The sequence below is a fragment of the Rousettus aegyptiacus genome, unplaced genomic scaffold (assembly GCF_014176215.1).
Source record: "Rousettus aegyptiacus isolate mRouAeg1 unplaced genomic scaffold, mRouAeg1.p scaffold_m13_p_13, whole genome shotgun sequence".
NCBI lineage: Eukaryota > Metazoa > Chordata > Mammalia > Chiroptera > Pteropodidae > Rousettus > Rousettus aegyptiacus.
Window position 1 is genome coordinate 3,398,395 of NW_023416288.1, and position 15,230 is coordinate 3,413,624.

Consider the following 15,230-nt stretch of genomic DNA (forward strand, 5'->3'; position numbering starts at 1 on the left):
AGCTAAATGGATCAAAGTTGTAGTGCCTGGGGAGCCCCTCATTGGTTAAAGGTAGGAAAATGTTTCCACAAGTACTTCCTATTTTGGAGAATTTGTCATTCTCCATAGAAACTATTCTATGCTGAAACATGCCTATACAACTCTCAGTCTAAGAGCAGATCTTATCATATTTGCTCTCACTTGCAAGGGTGCAAATGATGCATCTATTTTATTGGTTCTTTATTACTCGAAGTCATATTTTTCTCCCTTCGTTTCTGAAAACTTCGAGATGATCTGGCAACATAAGCCAGCCAGCCTCCCAAGCTGAAGCTATTGGCACTTAGCTTCTATTCTCACCCCAGTCTTAGAGAGGATTGCATTTCTAGACTCCCTAGCATCCAGGGTTCTGAATGCAATTGCCAATGAGATGCTCCCATATGAGTTTAGGCTGGCAAGATAGGTAATTATGGCCTCAATAACTAGACTCCATTTTCCAGTGTCTAGTCATCAACTTCAAGGATACAAACCAATTGAGATAGGGAGGAAGGGAGGACAATAACATCTTTCTGACCTCTGGGTTGCAGCTATGTTAGTTTAACCTTGAAATCAACAGTCTAGATGATTTCTGCTCCTCCAGACCTTTCAATGATTTCATAAATACCTAATTCTTTATATTAGTCTTTCCATTTAAAATATCTTGAGTTCACGGAACACTGACAGATCTAACTCTCCTGGGCAATAGTTGGATAAAGACATCCCTTACTGCTAAGTTGTGGGAAAGTAAAAACAATGCAGTAAGGAAATCCATGGGTTAGCCTATAGGGTCAAAGACACGGAGAAAAAAAGAGAAAGGATAGAGAGAGACAAAGAGGAATAGGAAGAACAGGAAGAGGGGGAGGAGGAGAGGGAGAAATAAAGAAACCAAATGACTTGATGTCTAAGTTCATAATATGCTCTGTGCAAATTATCAATTATTGCCAACCCATGTTTCCTATTTGTCTATTCTCAAATATTTTCCTATCCAAATGTATCTAATTTCTTGATTGGGTGAGGAGAAATGAACCCCAAAATGTCATTAAGTTAAATATGCATCTATGTAGCTTGCCAAATAACAGAAGCTAGTGTGTTTGTCATGCATTACAATCTAATACAGAAATAACGAAATGAATTAATACCTCACAATAAGTTTGCCACTTTTTTCCTGATTAGATATAAGCCTGTATAATCTACATTTTATAGCACTTTACAATGTACAAGGTATATTCACATACCATATCTCAACTGCTCCTAATGCGCTTCTATGAATGAGACAAGTAGGAATTATTATTGCTCCTGTTTTACAGTGGAAGAAATTGACACTCAAGGAGTGTTATTATGTTGGAGAGATATGAGTTAAGCTGGAGTTTTCACTCCTCCCCCAATTTCGGTTCTTTCCATTATCTCTTACTGCCTTCTATCTTCTCTTGTTTGACTGTCACATCAACTCTATGAGACAGGTAGGGCAAGAAATGCTTCCCTTCCATTTTTACAATGAAACTTACTGACACCACCAGAGAACAATAAACTCAAAGTCACTTTCCTTGCCCTGCATTACAACTATTAAGCATTAGACACTTGGATTTAGCAGATGCAAGTAAAAAATAAAAAATATTATGTTCTAGAGAGAATGTTGGGAAAGAGAGGCACCAATGTGAAGCTACAGAGGAAATTTATGTTAATAACGGAGATAACTAGAGAATCATTGGGATGAGTTAATGCCTAACAATGATGAGCACTTTGGAGGGAGATAGATAAGATTTAAAGGAAAGGGTCCAAAATACGGTTCTTGATCAAGAAAAAAATGGAAATAGAAACCAAAACTCAGATGGTGATTCTAGGCAAATACTATGTTGTTGAAACAGGTGGAGTCTTAACAACGTGGTTTCATTTGGTTCTCATCAGAAGATTTCAATTCCAGCTAAAATCCCTTTTAATCCACAGGCAGGAATTACATAGGTCAAACACCCAGTTCCACTTATCCTAAGCCTTGGGCCACCTAAAACTGACAAAATAAAAGACGGTTTCAGAGCTGAGGCTGAACAAGGCTAAACACGGGGACTTAACTGATGCTGTAAAATTTGAAAAAAAAAAAGTTAGCTTTTAGCAGTGGAAGAGCAGCTTATTTCCAAATTATCTCGATATTTTTCGTAGTAGCATTAGTATAATGCTATAAATAGAATAGCATTAGTATAATGCTACAGAATGAATGTTTATGTTCCCCCCAAACCCATATGTTAAAATTTTAACCCGAATGTAATGGTATTAGGAAGTAGGGTCTTTAGGAGGTAATTAGGTCATGAGGGCAGAGCCCTTATTAATGGGATTAGTTCTCTTAAAAAAAAAAAAGACTCCAGAGAACTTCCTCACCCCTTCTACCACATGAGGACACAGAGCGAAAATGCCATCTACGAAGCTGGCCTTCACCTGCTGGTGCCTGGATCTTGGACATCCCAGCCACTAGAACTGTGAGAAATAAATTTCTGTTGTTTATAACTAGTCTGTGAGATTTTGTTATAGTAGCCTGAATGGCCTAAGACATATATACAGTTGTCTGAGCCCGGTAACACAGTCTATTTACTTCTCTTGTTTCCAATGTCAACATGTACTGCTCTCTTGCAGAAGGGCTAAAATATTACTTGTCTAAAAACACATTTATGTGATGAATTTCTGCAGCTCATCCCTTCATTCAAATGTATCTCTAGACTCTGAGTGGTCTCCAAAAATGTTGTGAGAGATGCCTGCAGTCATGGCAGGATGCCTGGTGCTTGGAGCAACAAGGTCACACTACAGGGAGGGCACACACACCTTACCTATTATGGGACTTCTTGCTCTAGGCACAAGGATAAGAAGAGGGAGTAGCTGATAACATGGTGGTGGCCTTGAGGCTGAATTTGGGAGTTGACCATAATCTGTAATTAATAATCTGATTGTAACTAATAATAACAACAAAAGCCAGCTTTGTGAGAGAGAGAATAAAAAGCCGTGGAGACATGGCTGGGGATGCTAGCACTGCCATTCTTCCCCTCTCCCTTATCCATGTTAGTTAATGCATTTCCAGACTCCGACTCTTCGACTCTTCTTCCTAACCATCTCTGCAATAAAAAAATAGAGTTTTAGAAGACTGAAATCAGAAACATGCCATTAAGTTCCAATAATGTTTAAGGTTTTTCTGTTTGCTTTTTGCACATTCTCAATAGCAATAGCTTAAGAGATGCAAATTTTAAGATATGTAAATTGTTGAGGGGTAAAGGTGTTATTGAGGTAATTTTTTGTAAATCTGTTGAAGCAATAAAAATGAATTCTTTTTTAAAATTAAGGATAATATTTCCCTGGAAAATCATAATCAAAGAGGATACCATGTTTTAATGTTGATCCCATTATTTATCTTGGAACAATAAGACGAGTATATAAACCTCTAGCTTCTTAGTTCCTCTGCTGCCCAGATATCCTCCTGCCCCTTCCTACCTCCATGGCCATGGTTGACAATGCTGTTACCTCTATTGCAATGCTGTAAATCCTCCAGAAACTGGACACCACTCATCTCCATACTGCCTAATAGCCAAACAGTGCCTTTCATTTGCAGAACCTAATGAAAAGACCATGGACAACGGGATGTGAGAAACAGAATCTAAGAGTGATGCAACCTACCCCAGCACAGGATGGCTAAAAGCAAATAGGCCAATAACAGAATACAAGGTTTAAAAAACTATAGAAGAAAGAGAGATCTATTAAAATGAGTTGGAAATAAATCTGAGAAAAAAAATCTTAAAGCATTTAAAGCTAAAATGTGAACCTACGCAACAAATATTGCCAAATCTGTAGCAAAATCTCCTAACATAATTAGTTTTTACATATTGGGATTTTTTTCTTTTTAGAAATAGAGTCAGAACACATTTTTTTTTTTCAATCAGAGCTGACATTCTGTTGTGGCCGCCAGCCCCCGAAAGACACATGGACCACCAGAACTCAGTGAGTTATAGGAAACACACTCTTTATTCAGCCAGCTGGGTCTGCCAGGGGTACACAGACCCCAAATTAAGCAGTCCCGAAATGTAGAGGTACAGGGGTTTTAAGCCCAAAATCCCATTTTTCATTCTGTCTAAACACAAAGGTCTATGCTTCTTTTATTCATTACCTGTCAACTCACAGGTCAGGTGCGTAAGCGGGGGTAAAGAAGCAGAAAGCTTATTGTTAGAATGTTATGTTCCTATGGGTGACAGCCTATGTTCCCATAGACATAGCCATGTTCCCATGGACACAGCCAAGCAGTAATTTTCCTGCAAGTAATAAATTTCTATCAGTCTTTTTTCAGCCATTACAATTCAATATTATTTTATATTAGTTTCAGGTATATAGAAGAGTGGTTAGAGATTTATGTAACTTACAAAGTGATCCCCTCGATTAGTCTAGAACCCACCTGGGTTCTACAGTTATTATAATATTATTGACTAATTCCCTACGCTGCACTTCATGAATATTTTGTAGCTACCAATTTGTACTTCTTAATCCCATTACCCTTTCCACCCAGCCCCTGCAACCCCCTTCCCATCTGGCAATCATCAGTTTGTCCTCTGTATCTATCAGTCTGATTCAGTTTTGTTTGTTTATTTATTTTGTTGTTTAGATTCCCCAAATAAGTGAGGTCATATTGGATTTGTCTTTCTCTGTCTTATTTCACTTAGCATAATATCCTAGGACCATCCGTGTCATTGCAGATGGTAAGATTTAATTTTGATGGCTGAGTAATATTCCACTGTATACATGCACCACTTCTTCTATATCCAATCATCTATTGATGGGTACTTAGGATGCTTCCATATCTTGGCTATTGTAAATAAAGCTGCAGTGAACAAAGGTGTACATGTATCTTTTTAAATTAGTGTTTTGGCTAGTGCAATTGCTGGATCAAAGGCAGATCCATTTTCAATTTTTTGAAGAAACTCCAAAATGTTTTCCGCAGTGGTTGTACCATTTTGTAAGCCTATCAACAGTATACAATGGTTCCCTTTGTTCCACATTTTCACCAACACTTGTTTTTTGATTTATTGATGATAGCCATTCTGACAGGTGTGAGGTGATAGCTCATTGTGGTTTTAATCTGCATTTCTCTGATGATTAGCAATCTTGAGCATCTTTTCATATTGTATTGGCCATCTGTATTTCCTCTTTAAAGAAATACCTATTCAAGTCTTCTGCCCATTTTTTAATTAAATTGTTCGTTTGCTGTTGAGCTGCATGAGTTCTTTATAAATTTTGGATATTAACCCCTTATTGGATGTATCATAGGTGATATCTTCTCCCATTCAGAAGGTTGTCTTTTCATTTTGTTGGTTTCCTCTGCTGTGCAAAAATGTTTTAGTTTGCTGTAGTCCCATTTGTTTGTTTTTTCTTTTGTTTCCCTTGCCCAAGAAGATATATCTGAAAAAAATATGACTAAGAGCAGTGTCAGAGAGTTTACTGCCTATGTTTTCTTCTAGGTGTTTCATGGTTTCGGGTCTTACATTTAAGTCTTTACTCCATTTTGAGTCTATTCCTGTATATGGTGTAAGATATTTGTCCAGTTTAATTTCTTTGCATGTATCTGTCCCGTTTTCCCAACACCATTTATGGAAAAGACTGTCTTTATATCATTTATAATTCTTGACTACTTTGTCATAGATAAAATTACAATATAGGCATAGATTTATTTCTAGACTCCCCATTCTGTTCCATTGATCTTTGTTTCTGTTTTTATGCCATTACCATGATGTTTTGATTATTATAGGCTGGTAGTAGAGGTTGACATCAGGTAGACATCCGTGGCTATTCAAGATCTTTTATGATTTCATATAAATTTTAGGATTATTTGATCTAGGTCTGTAAAAAAATGCCATTGGTATTGTGAGAGGGATTGCATTCAGTCTCTATAGATTGTTTTGGATAGTATGGACATTTTAATGCTGTTCATTCTTACTGTTCATGAGCACATTATACATTTCATTTATTTCTAGCTCCTTCAGTTTTTCTTTAATGACCTATAATTTCCCAAGTACAGGTCATTTACCACCTTGGTTAAATTTATTCCTAAGTATTTTTTTTTGATGCAATTATAAATGGGATTGGATTGTTTTCTTAATTTCTCTTTATTTTATTTTTTAATTTCTCTTTCTATAGTTCATTATTGGCATATAAAACTGCAACTGATTTCTGAATGTTAATTTTGTAACCTGATACATTACTGAATTCATTTATCAGTTTCAACAGTTTTTTGGTGGAATCTTTAAGGTTCTTTATATATAATATCATGTCATCTGCAAATATAAACAGCTTTACTACTTTCCTTTCCCATTTGGATGACTTTTAATTCTCTTGTCTATTTTCTGTGGCTAAAATTTCCAATACTATGTGGAATAAAAGAGGTGAAAGTGGACATCCTTGTCTCGTTCCTGATTTTAAAAGAATGCTTTTAGCTTTTCCCCATTGAGTATGTTAGTTGTGGGTTTTTCAGCTATGGCCTTTACTATGTTGAGGTATATTCCCTCTATTTCCACTTTTTTGAGAGTTTTTGGATGCTGAATTTTGTCAAATGCTTTTTCTACATCTATTGTTGTAATCTTATAATTTTAATCTTTCAGTTTATTAATGTCGTGTATCACATTAATGGATTTGTGGGTATTGAACCAACCTTGAATCTTAGGAATAAGTCCAACTTATTCACGGTGTATGATCTTTTTAATGTCCTCCTGAATTTGGTTTGCTAATATTTCCTTGAGGATTTTTGCATCTATGTTTATCAGGGATATGGGCCTATAATTTTCTATCTTTGTAAAGTCTTTGGTTGGAATCAGAGTAATGGTGACCTTATTAGATGAGCCTGAGAGCCTTTATTCTTCTTGAATTTTTTGGACCAGTTTAAGAAGAATAGGTGTTAATTCTTCTTTGAATGTTTGGTAAAATTCACCTATGAAGCCATCTGGTCCAGGACTTTTGTTTGTATGGACTTTTTTGATTGCTGATTGAATTTTGTTAATAGTAAAAAGTCAGTTCGGATTTTCTGTTTCTTCTCGATTCAATTTTGGAAGATTTTATGTTTCTAGGAATGTACCCATTTCTCCCAGATTGTCCAATTTGTTGGCACACAATTGCTCATAGTATTTTCTTCTAACTCTTTGTATTTCTGTGGAGACAGTTGTCACTTCTCTTTCATTTCTGATTTTATTTATTTCAGTACTCTTCTTTTGTTCTTAATGAGTCTGGTTAAAGGCTTTGTCAATTTTGTTTATCTTTTCAAAGAACCAGCTCTTGGTATCATTGATCTTTTGTATTGCTTTTTTAGACTTTTTTTCTATTCTCATCTTTATTATTCCTCTTTCCACTCACTTTGGGCTGTGTTTGCTATTATTTTTCTAATTCTTTTGACTGTAAGGTTTGATTGTTTATTTGAGCTTTTTCTTGTTCCTCAAGTTGGCCTATATTGCTAACTGAAAGCACTCTTAGGACTGCTTTCTCTGTGTTCCATAGGTTTTGGGTGATTGGGTGTGTGTGTGTGTGTGTGTGTGTGTGTGTGTGTTTTCATTTCTCATAAGATATCTTTTGATTTGTTGCTTTATCTCATTGTTCACCTATTTTTTGTTTAGAAGCATGTTATTGAACCACTGTATGTTTGTGTGTTTTTCAGTTTTTTTCCCTTGTAATTAACTCCTAGTTTCACAATAGTGGTCAAAGAAGACTCTTGACATGATTTCAATTTTCTTAAATTTATTGAGACTTGTTTTGCAGCCTAACATGTGGTCTATCTGGGAAAATGGTCATGTACACTTAAGAATGTATATTCTGCTGCTTCTGGGTGAAACGTCCTAAAAATGTCAATTAAATCCACTTGGTCTAATGTGTCATTTAAGGCCACTGTTTACTTGTTCATTTTCTGTCTGGAAGACTTGTCCATTTGTGTCAATGGGATGTTAAAGTCCCCTATTATAACTGTATTACTGTGATCTCTTCCTTTATATTGGTTAATATTTGCTTTATATATTTACATGTTCCTAGGTTGGGCAAATAAATGTTTACTAGGGTTATACTCTCTTGTTGTACTGATCCCTTTATCATTATGTAATGTCCTTCTTTGACTCTTATTATCACCTTTGTTTTAAAGTCCATTTTATCTGATATAAGTATTGCTACTCAAGCTTTTTTTCCCTTTTCATGAAATATCTTTTTCTATCCCTTTACTTTTAATGTGTGTGTCTTCGAGTTGAAGTTGGTCTCTTATACACAGCATATGTGAGGGTCTTGTTTTTTTATCCATTCAGCTCCCCTTTGTCTTTTGATTGGAACATTTCATCTATGTAGTTAGTTGTTAATCAACCAGTGGCATATGATAGACCTGAGTAAGTATTATGTGATTCACTTAATTTGCCTCATCACCAATAATCCATTAAAATAAAAATGTTAATAATTGTGCTTTTTAAAACCCCAAGATCCATTTTTGGAGAGCAAAGCTGTCTATAAGTCAATGTTGATATTAGTGATAAAGTAAAAAGTTGCAATCCACACCTAGTTTGTGCATCAAAATTAAATAAAATTATAAAGGAAAACACTGAGGAGGCTCTTAGGCAAAATGATGGAGGCACAATGAGGAGACTGGCTAATCGATCACACTAATGAGACAAGATGGAAAATGTAGGTTATATACCTCATTTCCTTTCCATTCAGCATTAATAGTGTATAAACTGGAGAATAAAACCAAAGGATAGGATTTCCAAATAATTTATATCTTTATAGATGGGCCACATAAGAATTAAAGAATGGAACAGTTTTACAATTATGCCCCTCATGTCTTTTAATTAAAGCAGAGAAGGAGTTTGGAGAAACATGGTAGAGTGAGAGACATCCCCAGATCTCTCCCCTTGATATGACAATAAGCTGAACATCTAAAACGCAACAAAAAACACCCAAACTGCACACAACAGCACATCTGAGCATGAGATCAATGCATAAGAGCTATCACAGGTCAGGACCCAAGGTGTTGGGTGGTGGACAGTAAGAAATAAAAAAGCTGCTTCTTACAGAGGTGGGAGCTCCCTGTAGGAGGAGAGGGTAGGGAGATGGTACAGGGAGATCCCTGAACAGCCCTGCCTGGAAGTGCTATGAGCTCCAAGGAACCAGCAGCAGGGCCTACTAATCAGGGCAGAAAGCAGATAAGCAGATAGCAGAGAAACAACAGTTGATTTTTACCAGTCCCAGCTGCAAAACTGAGTATGAGATGCAGTCCTCAACCCCAAACCCAGAGGGCCCCTCCCCCCATTCTCTCCAAGACCAAACACCGCGGAACCCAAAGGAATATGAGCAAACGCTACAGAAACTGTCGCTAACATTGACAAGGACTGAGACTGAGGGTAGCGAGCAAGATTAAACATCTGTAAGAGAAAGAAAAAAAAGCATTATTAAGGCTTTATATAAAGCACAGACCCAAGAGGCTTAAACTCCACATATTGGAAACCAAAAGAAAGGCACTTTCCTTACAGCAGTCTAAAGAGACACTCTTATATAATAAATCTTATTTCTGGAAGAAAAGAAGAATACATTTTTATTAATGCCGAGGTGGAGAAATAGTCCATTAAACACCAAGAACAATCAAAGCAACAAGGCATCTCAGAAAGAAAGAGACAAATCTCCAGAAAATAAGCTTACAGACATAGAAATATGAAACTTAAATGACAGAGAATTCAAGATGGTGTTTCTCAAAAAACTCAGTGAGTTCTGGAACAAGTCATATCAACAATTACAGGAATTGAAAAAACAACTAGATGAGCAGAATGAGTTCTTTAGTAAGGAGATTGAAACCCTCAAAAAGAACAAAATAGATCATCTGGGGATAAAAAAACATACTGCAAGAGTTGTAAATGAAACAGCAAGCTAAGGAAATAGAGTTTACCAAATGGAGGAAAGCATCAGTGATATCGAAGACAGAAATCTAGAAATAAATCAGGGGGAAGAAGAGAAAAACCGAAGAATTAAAAATAATGAAAAAGAAATACAAGAACTAGCTGATACCATCAGGAAAAGAAACATAAGAATAATGGGCATTATCGAAGGTGAGGAAAAAGAGCAAGGACTAGAAAGCACTTTCAGATAAATAGTGGATGAGTATTTCCCAAATCTAAGGAATAAGCAGGAGCTCGGAATTCAAGAAGTCAACAGAACACCCAATTATCTCAACCTATAAAGACCTTGACCAAGACACATTGTATTAAAATTATCAAAAATCAAGGACAAAGACAGAATTCTCAGAGAAGCCAGGGAAAAGAAAATGGTAACTCATAAAGGAAAACCCATTATGTTATCAGTAGACTTCACGGCATAGACCTTACAGGCCAGAAGGAATGAAATCAAATATTTAAACTATTAAGTGAAAGGAACTACCAGCCTAAAATGACGTATCCAGTTAAGCTCTCTTTTATATATGAAGGAGAAATTAAGACCTTTCCAGACATACAAAAATTGAGGAAATTCTATACTATGAGGCCTGCACTACAGGAAATACTGAAAGGGGTCACCTCACCTAAAACAAAATGAAAGGAAAAAATAGATAATTAGGAGTAAGGTGACTATAAAGCAAATAGAAACAGAAGAATGCAACCCATAATAAGAACAGGGCATTATAAGCTTAAACAATAATAAGAAATTGCTATAGTAAGATACTAATGAATGTTAAGCATAGATAAGGACAAATTGAAATAATGACTGAAAAAAAAAGATTCAACGATCAGATTCGCAAAGGGGAAAGAAGATAAGGTACATGCAGAAGAAAATGGATAACTGTATATGTATAACTATCCTTTACATATTTGTAATGATAACCACACATCAAAGATTCAGAAATGAAGTACATAACATAGAACAAGAAAGACCAGCAGGAAAATCCACACAAGCCCACCAAAATAAAGAAAACAGAAACGCAAGGACAAGGAAGCAATGGAAACACCGAGCTACCAAAAAGCAAAAGATAAAATGGCTATAAGAAGACCTCATATTTCAATAATCACCCTAAATGTAAATGGACTGAACTCACCAATAAAAAGGCACACAGTTGAAGAATGTATCAAAACAAAACCCAACCATATGCTGCCTCCAGGAGACACATCTCAGCTCCAAAGACAAATATAGACTCAGAGTGAAAGGGTGGGAAATGATATTTCAAGCAAATGACATTCGGAGAAAAGCGGGAGTAGCAGTACTAATATCGGATGTAAAGAAAGACACTGAGGAACACTTCATAATGATAAAGGGAATCATGCACAAGGAAGACATAACACATTAATATCTATGCTCCCAATCAGGGAGTCTGAAATATGTGAAGCAATTACTAACAGAACTAAAGGGAGAAACAAACCAACACTATCATAGAAGGGGACCTGAATATTCCACTGTCAGATATGGACAGATCATCCGAACAGAAAATCAATAAGGAAATAACATCCTTAAATGACACATTAGACCAATTGGACATAAGTGACATTTACAGAGCTTTCCATCCCAAAACAGCTACTTATACATTCTTCTCTAGTGCACATGGAGAATTCTCAAGAATCGACCACATACTGGACACGGAAATAGCCTCAACAAATATAAGAGAGCTGAAATCATACGAACTATATGCTCTGATCATAATGCTTTGAAATTAGAGATCAACTGCAAAAGGAAATCAGGAAGAACCACAGATACATGGAGATTAAACAACATGCTACTGAAGAATAACTGGGTCAGGGAAGAAATAAAAAGAGATCAAGAGATACATAGAAACAATGATAATGATAGTACAACACATCAAAACTTTTGGGACACAGCAAAAGCGGTCATAAGAGGAAAGTTCACATCATTACAGGCCTACTTCCAAAAACTAGAATGAGCCCAATTAAACAGTCTAACACTTCATCTGTAAAAACTAGAATAGGAAGAACAAATGGGCCTAAAGTCAGCAAAAGAAAAGAAATCATCAAAATTAGAGCAGAAATAAATGAAATTGAAAACAAAGAAAAATAATAGAAAAAATAAATGCAACAAAGAGCTGGTTCTTTGAGAAGGTTCATAAAATTGACAAACCCCTGGCTAGATTCACTAAAGAAAAAAGAGAAGGGAGACAAATAAACAAAATCAGGGATGAAAGAGGAGAAATTACAACTGACATCACAGAAATACAAAGGATCATACAAGAATACTATGAAAAAGTATATAACATCAAATTTAATAACCTAGAAGAAATAGAACCGTACTTAGAAAATACAATCTTCTTAGACTGAATCAAGAAGATATGGAAAATCTAAACAGACCGACCGATCAGCAGTATGGAAATTGAAACAATCATCAAAAACCTACCAAAAAGTAAAAGTCCAGGACCACATGGCTTCACCAGTGAATTCTACCAGACATTCAAAGAAGATTTAATACCTATTCTCTTCAAACTCTTCCAAAAATTCGAAGAGGAGGCAATGCTTCCCAACTCATCTTATGAGGTCAATATTACTCTAATACCAAAACCTGGTAAATATAACATACAAAAAAGAAAACTACAGACCAATATCTCTCATGAACACAGATGTGAAAACAATAAATAAGACTCTAGTGAACCGAACACAACAACATATTCAAAAGACTATACACCATGATCAAGTGGGCTTCATCCAGAGGCACAGGATGGTTCAACATATGCCAATCGATTAATGTGATACACCACATAAACAAATTAAAAAATAAGGATCATCTGATCACATTAATAGATGCAGAAAAAGCCTTCAAGAAGATACGGCATCCATTTATGGTCAAAACACTTAACAAAACTGGTATAGAAGGAAAGTACTTTAACATAATAGAGGCCTATATGACAAACCTCAGCCAACATTATACTTAATGGTGAAAAATGAAAAACCTTCCCTCTAAGATCAGAAACAAGGCAATGCTGTTCACTATCATCACTGTTATTCAATATAACATTGGAGGTCCTAGCAAGTGCAGTCAGGAAAGAAAAAGAAATAAAAGGCATTTAAATAGGAAATGAAGTCACACTGTCACTATTTGTGGATGACATGATTCTCTAAATAGAAAACTCTAAAGACTCCACGAGAACACTATTAGAAACAATAAGCAAATACAGACACTTCACCCAAGAAGACATACAAAAGGCTAACAAACAAATGAAAAGATGCTCATCATCGCTAGCTGTTAGGGTAATGCAAATCAAAACCACAATGAGATACCACCTCACACCTGTTAGAATAATTATAATCAACAGGACAAGTAATAACAAATGTTGGAGAGGATGCAGAGAAAAAGGAACACTCATACACTGCTGGTGGGACTGCAAATTGGTACAGTCACTCTGGAAAACAGTATGGAGGTTCCTCAAAAAACTAAGAATTGATCTACCATATGATCCAGCAATCCTGCTGCTGGGTATTTAGAATTGAAAACCCATATTCAAAAAGATAGTTGCACACTGATGTTCAAGCAGCATTATTCACAGTGACCATTATTCACAGTGACCATTATTCACAGTGACCATTATTCACAGTGGCCAAGTGCCTTATGGTAGATGAATGGTCAAAGAGGCTGTGGTACATATATACAATGGACTGTTTCTCAGCCATAAGAAGAGATGAAATACTGCCATTTGTGACAACCATGATGGATCTTGAGATAGTCATGCTAAGCAAAATAAGCCAGACAGAAAATGTTGAAAATCACACGATATCACTTATATGTGGGACATAAACCTAAAAGCAACAAAGGAATAGGACAAATCAGCATAGATTCATGTACGTGGACAATAGACCAGTGGTTACCAGAGGGTAAGGGCACAGAGGAGGAGGGACATAGATGGGGTAAAAGGGGTCAAATATGTGTTGACAGAAAGAAATCTAACCATGGGAAGGGAAAACACAATCTAATATATACCTGCCTTACTATTAAATTATACACCTGAAACTTACTTTATTTTGTTAACCAATGTCGCCAAAAAATAGTAATAATTTAAAAAATAAATAAAATCTATAATTTTACAGGTTTTACTAAATTTTAGATTTGTAATCTTATGAGTATTGTCCCATTTTCTGTCAACACTCCCTCTGACACTCTACATGAAAAAACTAATTAGTCACACTACATGTATATGATATCCAGAAAAGTCAAATCCAGACCTATAGTTCTGATTCTACTGTTGGTTCTCTCTGGTCTCAGCTTCATTAGATTTTTAGGAGGAGCTATAGGCTCCTTGCTCAGGGCTCTGGTCCACCTATTAGCCACCCATGCTGGAAGATACCACTCTCTAGCATAGAAAGGTAAAGGGAAGAGGCAGAGGTAGGTTTAAAGGAGTCATCTTATTCATTCATTTCCACTCTGCTTTGTTTCTGCAGTGAAGGCTTTTCAGAAAGAGAATAATAAAGCTCACTGTAGAATGGGGAAAGGAGATTCATAGAGATGTCAGAAGGGCAAAAACAGAGCCCAGACCACCATTCTTTCTTCTTATTCCTATCTAGAAGAGTAACTTCATTTTGTACAACTACTTTTTAAAAGGCTGTATTTAAAATACAGAAGTCACAAAGAATCTTTTAATGCTAAGGATGGCACTTTTGATAATAGGCACTTTAAGTAAAACAACTTTTTTCCCACTTTTTTTTCACTCTGCTTCTCTCGGCTCTCCAGATTTCTCTGATAAGTTCAGGAGATTTTTTTTCCTGAGAGTCTTCAGGAAAACTCAGAAGGCCACAGGTGTTTCTGAGGGAAAACAAACACACACAGAAAACAAACTGCCATATAGTATCCTTCATAATTGGTTTTCTTTTGGTCATTTTCCTTGAATATATCCATCCAAATGATGGATGAAATGTAAAAACAAAGCCAGAAAGTTGTATGAACTGAGGGAAGCAGCCAAAGTGTGAAGGAACTGTCTTCATGTGTCACTAATCAAGAGAATACAGGCAGACACCTCTGATTATCAAACAAGTGGTCATCCAAAATAGAAAATGTTTCACCATTCTTAGGGAAGACAGCCTAGGGTCACTAGTTGGGGAGAGAAGGCAGAGTTTGAGGCCACTATCACCACAAGGGATGATGGGACAGCACCATGGACAAAAGGTCGTTGTCCTCAAACTCAATTCTGCTCTGATTAAATCACACATGGATTAGGGAAGTGGACTAAAGGAATTTTCTTAGGAATGTATATGGATTAAGGCAAACCA

The 15,230-nt window shown here is 36.1% G+C and overlaps 1 protein-coding gene and 1 long non-coding RNA gene across 7 annotated transcripts in view; both read right to left on the minus strand.

The window, feature by feature from the left end:
• Positions 1 to 15,230, minus strand: part of LHFPL3 (LHFPL tetraspan subfamily member 3) — a 490,487-nt gene that overhangs the window by 374,231 nt on the left and 101,026 nt on the right. The window lies entirely within an intron of this gene.
• LOC118610800 lies at positions 1,931 to 3,927 on the minus strand. The gene is made up of 2 exons (XR_004954083.1): positions 3,514 to 3,927; positions 1,931 to 3,110 (listed from the first exon to the last, which is right to left on the minus strand). It is a non-coding gene; the product is annotated as an uncharacterized LOC118610800 (long non-coding RNA).